Here is a 9,865-nt window from a genome sequence, read left to right as displayed (position 1 = left end):
GTTTTAATAAAATAGGCTGTAAAATATTATTAAGTAGGGAGATTCTTCTTTTAAAATGGAAATTATTTAATAAGGAATAGTTAGTTCGATCTTCTACATCGAGGAAAAAGAAAGTTACGGGAACGAGGTCAAATTTTACGCGATGTTGAGCAAGAATGATTTTAAAAAGACGTTCCCGCAATAATAGTTTTTTGCAAATTTGCAATCGGGAAATAGTCTCCCGTGTTCCAGAAAGGCATCGTCTTCCGCACCCCAATCTCCGATCTCACCACCGCAGAAAAAACACTTCACGCAGTCCGTAAAGTTTGTGTAGAAAAAACCCGCGTTGGTGAGTTCCATGTGGCACGGCTTCTCTAGCGGGAAACTGGTGAAAGTCTTCAACCGCTCGTCCGCATACCTCATAGGGCCTAGTTGGGCATCGTAGGTCTCCTGAAGCTTCGCGAACTCGAGCTTGGCGTACTCGCACTCGGGGAACAAGGCGGTGTGGCAATGTAAGGGGTTAGATCCCAGCTCCCAATCCCGCACCAGACCGTCGCACCAGAAGCAGATAGTGATATCCTTATGCCCGATAAAGAAGAAGCCCGCCTGAGCCAGTTCGAGAGTGTCCATATATTCCACCGGGAACTTTTTAAAACTAGCGACTCGTTTCGCCAGGGTATTCATTTTTTTAGAGGAAGTTAAAACTTTAGTCCGACACCTTCGTAAACTAGCGATCGAATGATTCCTACCGAACTAAAATCCCGGGGAGAAAATCTCTGACTAGGGGGGAGAGACCCCGAATGAAGGAATTTCTCAAACCGTGAGAAAGTTAGGGAAAAGATTCCCACGGCCTCCAAAACCTATTATCCAATTGTGCAAAAATGTTTAGGTCCAGTCGTTTCCGTTTATCACCCTCTAAAATGTCAACCACCTCTTTTAAAAAACAGTATACTATGGCTTTCTCGGCAGTCGAAGAATAAGGTGGCTGGTTATTTTCTACAATATCCTCGTCAGCTATAAAATGAACTACGTTTCCACATTCTTCCCCTAATAGAAATTTACAATGGGGGAAATATTTCCAATGCTCACCGAAAGGACTATCGCCTTTTTCCCAAGCCATAAGTTCACCCTCACACGCGAAGCATTTAACAGAATCGTTATAATTTAAATAATAAAACCCAGCCCGAGCTAAGGCTCTACCATCTACGATATTAACAGGGAATCCCTTGTTAAACGAGCGAATTCTCTCAAGCTCATGGCGCATAGGATTTAGCTCCGTCTCATCCGTCTGCTCTTTATCGTCTTTCGGCAGTGTTAGGACGGGAACATTCCCCGTATTCTCGTCATTTACGAATTTACATAAGCGATTCTGCTCGATATGTTTCAGCAACGGGACGTCATTAGTCATCCACTCCTTGACGACCCTCTCGCAAGAGAAGCACATGACGTTATCAGTGTGCCCGGTGTAGAAAAACCAGCTTTCGCTAGCTCCCTCGCGTTTAAAAACTTACATGGAAACCCTCTGAAACTAGCGATTCTATTTTTCTCAAAATGCATCTTTTTTAACGGAAGCCGCGTAAAAATGGTGTCTATCACCTTCGTCCGCGACCGATCGAATGATCCTTAGAACCGAGGCGGGGGTAAATCCCTCTTTCCATCTCTCGCTGAGGGGTGAACGACCCCCCTAAAAATAGTCTATTACCACGCGGCCCCCCTCGAATTCCTCGGGAGAAATCTATTATTCCCCGGGCAGGTCTAGACCTTGTCCTTCATCTAAGACTTCGACTATTTCGTTTAAAGAATCGTATATTAATCGTGGTTCGGGGTAAGTCGAATAATTCCATTGGTTGTCCTTTTCTACGATATCCTCAGCGGCTATAAAATGCTTTACATTTCCACTTCTTGCCCTTGAAATAAGAAATTTACAATGAGGAAAATTTTCCCAATGTTTCTCGAACGGACTATCTTCCTTATCCCAGTTCATTAGTTCCCCAGAACAGGAAAAGCATTTTACGCAATCTTTGAAATTCGTATAAAAAAACCAGCTTTGGATAAATGCCTAGCTTCCCTTAAAGGATCAATCGGCAAACCTTCCTTATTATTATTATTATTATTCTTAATATAATTATTATTAAATCCTTTAGTAAAGGAACGAATTCGCGCGATCTCGTATCGCATCGGCTTTGACCCTTCAAGCTCCATCGACAGGGCTGGGACATCCCCCGAAAAATCATTTCTTATGAACGGACAAAAGTTACACTCTTTTTCGTGTCTTAGTAACGGGACGTCGTCGGCCGTCCAGTCCTTGACGACACGCTGACAGGAGAAACACATTACGCTGTCCCGGTGACCGACGTAGAAAAAACCCGCTTTCGTTAGCTCCCTCACGTTTAGAAACTTACAGGGAAAACCCTTGAAACTAGCGATTATATTTTTCTCAAAATTCATCTTAAGAAAAAAACGTCTACCTCTTACTTCTCCGACTTCGGGAATGACCCAGGGAATGATCCGGTACTAGACGTTTTAAAAAAAAAACGAGTTTAGGCGTGTATGTTGAATAAGAAAACATAAATTCTAACGAAACATTTATTAACCCAAAGGAAGATATTACAAAAAATGATAACAGTGAATATAAGAAAAATGATACGAAATGAAAATACGCGCGCGAATTGAGAAAATTACGTAATGGTTTTTTAAAAACATAAGAGTTCGGAAAATAATTAAATGTTTTTTTATAAAGAAAAGTTTTAAAAGAATCCTTCGTCTTCCTCGAAGAGCGGCGAGGGAGCCGTCTGGTGATGGGTCTCCAACCACTTGGCAAAGCGGCAGGCCTTCTCCCGCGCACAGAGAAGCGTCGGGCTCCCTCGTCGATGAAATCGACACCGATAGTTCTGGCCGATGCTGATGTCCTTGGCCTTGGGGCAACCGATTTCCCCGAGTTCGATCACCTCTTGGGGGATGAGTTTCCTGAGGACGTGACATTTCTCCTCTCCCTTGCAGTAAACGAATTCGGAGTCCTCGGTTAAGGCCTTGAGCCGATGTTGTAGCTCGATGTAAGGGGTATCGCCGTGGTTCCAGAGGTAACCGTTGATATGGGTAAAGACCCATTGATTTTGCCGGGCTACGTGGTGAGAAAGACCGCTACCGTAGTACGGAGGTTTAACGAATAAACTTTTAACTAGGGGAAACTCCCCGACGAACGCGACGGCAACTTCTTTAACGACCGGTTCGTATTTCGCGCCGAGTAAGAATTCAAAATCGACAACTACCAGCGGTCTTTCCATGATGTTTCTGTTGGCTGATACCCCCTCTGACTCAAGGTAAGTTAAATCCGCTTCTTAAATAGGGTCTCCACGCGATTGTCATTACTCCATTGGTTCCTCGTGAACCTATCAGCGAAGGAGGTCAAACTCCGCCCCCTATAGCGATGTTCCAGATAGAGCACGCAGTATTGTCCGCAAACTTTGCTTCCCACGGCCTGTAGAGTATTTTCGAGGATTTTTTTCTCAGGAACTTTTTTATCGTGGGGAGTGTCACCGGACGACCCGCCGAGTCCAAGTACCCGGCCCTCCTGAAAGCGTCTAGGTAAATAGCTACCCAATGAGTCCCGGGCCCGTCGTGAGGATCGAGGTTAACGACCAGGGAGGCGGGGAAGGAAGGGATATATTCGGGGAGTCTATCGGAAGCAAAGGCACCTTGATACCCGGGTAAATGCCCGAGGATCTCGTTTATTTCTAACGTGTTCATTTTAATAATCAATCACCACGTTGCGATCTTTATCTATCTGCATTAAACTATGGAATTCCCCGTAAATAACGACCGAAACCGATTCCGTGAGCGGGGTTTCGAATCCCAACTCGATACGTAACTGTCCCCGTCTTACGGGGTTCCAATGAGAGTTGTCACTTGCGGAAAGATCAGGCGTGATATCAAAGGCATATAGAGTATAACCCCTCGGATATTCTGAGTGCGATATATTATTCCCATCATCTTTAAAGTGTATATTCGTCCCCGTAAACAAGGTGTAATATTCACGGGCAAATTGATTCTGGGAAAACTTGGGCTGGAGAGGTTTACTCGGAACCGCGTCCGAATCAACGTAGAGAGATAAGAAATTTAACCCGAATGGTTGAAAGTTATAAGGATTTTTATGAAAATCGCCCGCGCAAGCCGTATGCGAGACTAGGCCGATAATAACGCGTTGAGGGAGCGGTCCCAGCCACACATTGTCGAGACTCGTATTTGAAACGCCGGTGAGCAGTACGTGGCTTTTCACTTCGGTCCTGGTAAAGGGGTACTTCGCTCTGGGTCTTCTAGGCTGAGCCGCGCATTCGGCGATCTGAGCTTCACCCGTAAGAGTTTCACCGTTTTTGGCGACATCGAAAATCTGCTCCGTTTTTTTCCCTTTCGGATTTTTTTCCCCGGCGTGGTAATTTTAAGTGTTATTCCCAAAGTAGGTTGATCGGCTTGAGGCGGCTCTAGGTTTTTTTCGATGCTAGTCTCCGGTTCATTTTGCTTGACTTCGATTGGAGACGGGTTACATTCGACAGGAGGGATTTCGTCGACAACCATGAAAACGATAGTGTTTTGTCCCTCGAGGACGTTGAAGAACGCGCTAGTGTAATTTATCTCAGCTAGTCCGCACTCCCAAGACCCCCCCAATTCGACAGGTTTCGGTAACGCTGAGGTATAGGAGGCCATCGTATTGTCGGCGTAAACCCGCATGCTAGCGTTTGAAGGTAATGTCCGATACATCTTTTTTCTTGACCCACGAGTTCGCGTTCGACAGATATCCTACAAAACTGACAAAGTATTCGACCTGATTTTTGCGTTTCCGAGACTTGAGAATTTTATCGATCTTGTATAGTCGAGGTTTAGCGACTAATTGCAGTTCTTCCTGATAGTAACGTCCCTTTATTGCCTCCCCCGTTAAATCTTCGATCGTGTAAAGGGGCGGGTCTAAATTTACGAGGCGGGTGATTTTAAAGACTTCCTTTGACCAAGTACCGGGGTAGGCTTTATCAAATACCCCCTGTATATGCTGATACGACAAAAGTCACCGACTTTAAGTTTAGGTTGACGCCGGCTTTTCACGGGGATTTCCTTGTAAATTGTTTTAAATACTTTCAGGATATTATCCGGTTTCACGTCTAGGGGTGACATTTTTATCGTAGAATGTTTCGTGGTATTGTAGCTATGAATTAAATCAGGGAGGACGTCCAAGTATCGATAGGTGTTATAAGCGGTGAAATATTTATACATTTTAGCCTTTAGCGTACGATTTAGTCGCTCGACCATACACGCTTTGATTGTATCGTTTTCGCGAGTAAAGAATTTAACTTTTTTTCTTTTAAGGAAATCCTGATATTTTTTCCCCGTGAACTCCCCCCCTTTATCGGTTTGAACTTTAAGAGGCGTGAGATCCTCGAATATTTTCTCGGTCGCGGCGATTACGTCTACGGCTTTCTTACTTTTTAAAGGGACTGCCCACGCGCGTCGCGAGAATGTATCGATACATACTAGTAGGTAATTAAATCCGGAATTGTGTTCGGAAATGTCTCTCATGTCCGCTAAGTCCATTTGAAACTGGTCGCCAATATTAGTTACAAAAACCTTGCTCCTTTTAAATTTCCGATAGGCGGTCTTATGTAACGTGTACGATTCTTGCTTCGTTAACCATTTTTCTACCGTTTCCCGGGGAATACCTCTGTCTTTCACGGCCTGATAAAGTTTTTCCAATCCGTCGAAACTCGCGGGATGTTTTGGATCGTAATAAATTTTTTTCAAGACTGCCTCGGGGTTAGAAACTCTTCCCATATTGGTTGTTCCGTTTTCCTTTTTTTCGCGCCTCTATTGATAACCCCTTTCGATAAGACCCGGGGTTTAAATTGGAGCGGAGTCCGAACGACTGATGCTTTTCTAGGTTTCGCCGAAAATGTAATTTTTTTCTTCTTCACTCGCGGGATTGTTTTCTTGAATGATACCGTAGGCGTGAACAAGGCGTCGAACTCGTTCCAACCGGTGGGGGGAGGCGTTCGTTTTCTATTTATAGCCCCAACGGCGTAACTTACGAGCGTAGCGATATCTGACCCGGGCACGCGCGTTTGATCTATAAACAACTCGCCTTCACTCGACCACGAAACTTTATCGCCTAAGCTAATCAATCGGTTAATTTAGTCCTTCGCACTCGCCCTAAACTGGATAGGTACGAGATTTAAGAAGGCCGTGTCTTGCCGGGTTTCTTTTCTATTTTTTGGCTTCGTCGCTATATCCTTAATGTTTTGATAACGGTGGAACATCTGCTCGAATAATTTAACTTTATCCCTAATGTCAAGATTGGAATTGAGTACGTCGGTCATGCTATTATTTAATTCATCCACGGAGGACCCTAACGTATGTGGAAACGAAAATTGAGGGGTATCTCGAGAGGGGATGAGAACATTTTTATTATTATTATTATTATTATTATTATTATTATTATTATTTCCTAACGAGTCGAGGGGGACTAAGGCTAACTTTTGAGCGTACATTTTTTTATTTCCTTAAGAACGACCTAAAATCCCACTGAGGGCTGAAATAACGGTGGGGATGAGAATACTTAGAATCCCGTGACCTTTTTGAACTAAAATTAATTTCTTCTTACGCCAGGCTACTTTTTTAGAGGCTACCTGTCTAATGAATTTCTTTTGTTTAGCTAGTTTTCGTTTCTGACAAGGGTTTAACTTTAAATTCCCTTTCAAAGTATTATCGCAGCATTCAGCTATAGCCTCAATTAAGGGTTTTTTAGCGTGATGGAGAACAGCGCGTCGTTGTTTAAAATTTGATCTACCTAGGGCCGAGAGAAAATCTTTGTGTCCGGCAACCAGAGCCGGCATTTTCGAACTGGTTAGGGACTTCTTCCTCTCCGCTGACTTTATACTCCCTACTTTTTTTCTTAGGGATATAGACCATTTCGGTTTCGTCCGTTCTTAAACGGAAGTCATCGGGGCACTCCTGCCTATTGTCGATAAGAATATAGCCGTGAGGGCGTTTGGTCGCGTCGAGATAGGCCTCGATAGCGAACCGGTAATTGGCGCCTCTAAGTTGACGGAATAATATAGCGGGTTGAAGTTGATCACGAGGGTTTTTAAACAGAACAATGTAATTCGAGTTCAGCGAACAATCGCGCGCATCCTTGTTTTTGGGAAAATGTTCTGGGTTATAAATACGAAGCTTATATTACGGTGGTGAACGCCTTTCGTGAAGAAAGCCCCGATTTGACCATTGTTCTCGTTCATTAAATCGTCGGCGATGAGGAGAATGTGTTCGCCTTCTTCACCGGGGTAATCATCGAGATTGGGGACTCCTTCTCGGAACACTACGGAGTCTTTTAAAGTGTCATAAAGTGTTTGCCGCTCGCTATAATGCCAAAATATTTTTGTCGGCGGGGGGGAAATCATTTCATCTTTATTTTTTATAATTCGCGCCATCAATACGGACTTCCCGCTACCGCTCGGCCCGCTCAGAAGAGCGGAGAAAGGACCATGCAGTGGTAACATGCTTTTATTAAATGAGATCTCTAAGTTAAACTACATCGATATTTAAGAAACAAACCGTTCGGGTAAAAATAAAAATATGAGTTTAGCGGTGTTCCTTACTTAATACTGATGCTGCCATTTTAAGTGGGACTTATCGTCTAATATGAGTTACATTATAGGTTAATAGTTTTAAAGCCATAACGACTTATCTTTCGAATATGTTGGATAAAAAACAGTTAATACCGAAACCTCGCGTATAAGGGTAATTAATCAATAATTCCTTTTACAGACATTCTATAAACGGGTTATACCCGAATATTAGGATATGTTTTTTCATTCTGAACTAGTCATTTTTTTAAATATTATTCTTTATAGCCGAACGGTAATGTTTCGAAATTATCGATAACGCGTAATTTATTGACAACTGGTCGATATTTTTTAACTTGCTTTACAGTTACCACTGTATGATCATTTAACCGACAAATATGATGGGGGATTTCGATTTCTTTCTCGAGAGTGGGCGCGTCTACGTCGATTCCGAGCATCCCTTTCAACGAGTCCATAGAGATAGAATTTCTAGTGGAATAGTTCTGTCTGAGACCTTTAGCCTTAACGACCTCCTTAATTTCACCGGTATCGCGGTTGAGTACGCGGAAGGCGTAATTTTTCGGGCCGCCCGAGCAAAATTCAGTAATATGACAATTTGGACCAAATTCTGATAATTGGTCCGTCATATCCCCAAGAAAGGTTCCTTCCTGCACTAGCTTATTGCCATCACGTGATCTATATATTAAACTATCCGTATCGTGGTATAATATACTATCCCCTAGAGCCTCTAGGTGACTATAGAGCTTCATTCGGGCAAAAGCGGTGGTATAACAGGCTAAAACTACGTTTACATGAGCCAGAGCCGGATCGATTTCCTTGAGATGTTCCCATTTGACAAGCAACGTCTTATCGTTTATCGCCAAGACACTTTTCCTTTCGATATTCGGGTCGTTAAATAGTTTAAAGAATTGTTCGCGGTCCTTAATGATCTCGGTTTTTATGAGGTTATTCCGTTGTCCCCACTTACCGTAAAACTATTTAACATTAACTTCGCGACGGCACGTTTACCGGGGTTTAACGCGATCTTAGCGGGATCGAGTTTAACGCCTTCGTGGTCCTTGAAATCCGAGACGTATTTGTTTTTTTCGTCGGGGGTAGTGATCCCCGCTGGAAACCCCGAAGCCTCGGCCTTCATTTTGTACATGGTCTTGATGTAGTCCGAAAACAAGCCCCCCTCCTGGGTCTCCTTGTTATACTGCGTTGTTTGATAATGCCAAGCTTCGTACATTTCAATCACTTTGTAACCTCTGGAAACGGCTAGTTTCAGTTCGTCGGAAACGAATGTCCCCACGAATGCCCGCTCGGGATCGGAATGAGGACACCGTCCTTGAAATCTTAGACGTGCACATGTATCACATAAGACGAAAAGAAGTCGCGAATTACAATGCATGGGTAGGATAGGGTGAAAAAGTTTAGGAGGGGCGAGAACGCGGCACTGAATTAACCCGTCCAGCGAATCGAGATCAGTAGGATGTGCTACCATCATCAGGGTTTTTCAATGTACAGGTAGAAATCGGGTCGGCACCGGAAGTCCCCGCTTCCTTCCCCCCCTGTGTGTAAACTAGGTCACTTCCGGCAGGTGGCGACATTGTGGGCGTGGCCACGGGTGTCAGGTTACTCCCACCAGGTGGCGCGCGCGCTGATTGGCGCGGGGACCACGTGGTAACTACGCCGCGCGGAGACCACGTGGTTACTACGCGACGCGGATACTGCGCGCTGATTGGCTGGCGCGGCGCGTGTACTGCGCGCTAATTGGCTGACTCGAAATTATTCAAAATGGCGCTGATTGGTTGGTGTTTTGGCGCGAAAAGGGGTCAGTACTCCTTTAAAGGAATTCCCAGGCTCGCTATACTCGGTCCCAGTTTTCCATTGTTAAAGTGGTGACAGGTTTGATTGATTACGAGCAGGTGTTATTCGGCGTAGAAATAACTGAGCGGCGCAAATACCTTTAGTGACAATACCGAGGGAATCACCTATTAATTATGTCATCGAATTATTACGTCGAAAATTTACGTGATTTGGCCGCCATCTTTAATGTCGCATATTCAAACGGGTTCTGTAGGGTGGCCATATTTGTTATTTTTTTAGGAAATTTACCATATTTACGTCAATTTTTTAACGCTTTTTAAACAAGTTGTTCCTAACGGATTTCTATATCATTACGTACCTAGATGGCTTGAACTTGATTATTATGACATATGTATCATATATTACCGTCACTTAACTTTTAATAACGACGCGCGGGAAGAAATAAGGGAGTG

The sequence above is a fragment of the Leiobunum rupestre genome, chromosome 11, assembly GCF_980474605.1.
Source record: "Leiobunum rupestre chromosome 11, qqLeiRupe1.1.hap1, whole genome shotgun sequence".
Classification (NCBI taxonomy): Eukaryota; Metazoa; Arthropoda; class Arachnida; order Opiliones; family Sclerosomatidae; genus Leiobunum; species Leiobunum rupestre.
Note: the sequence above shows the minus strand (reverse complement) of the source record.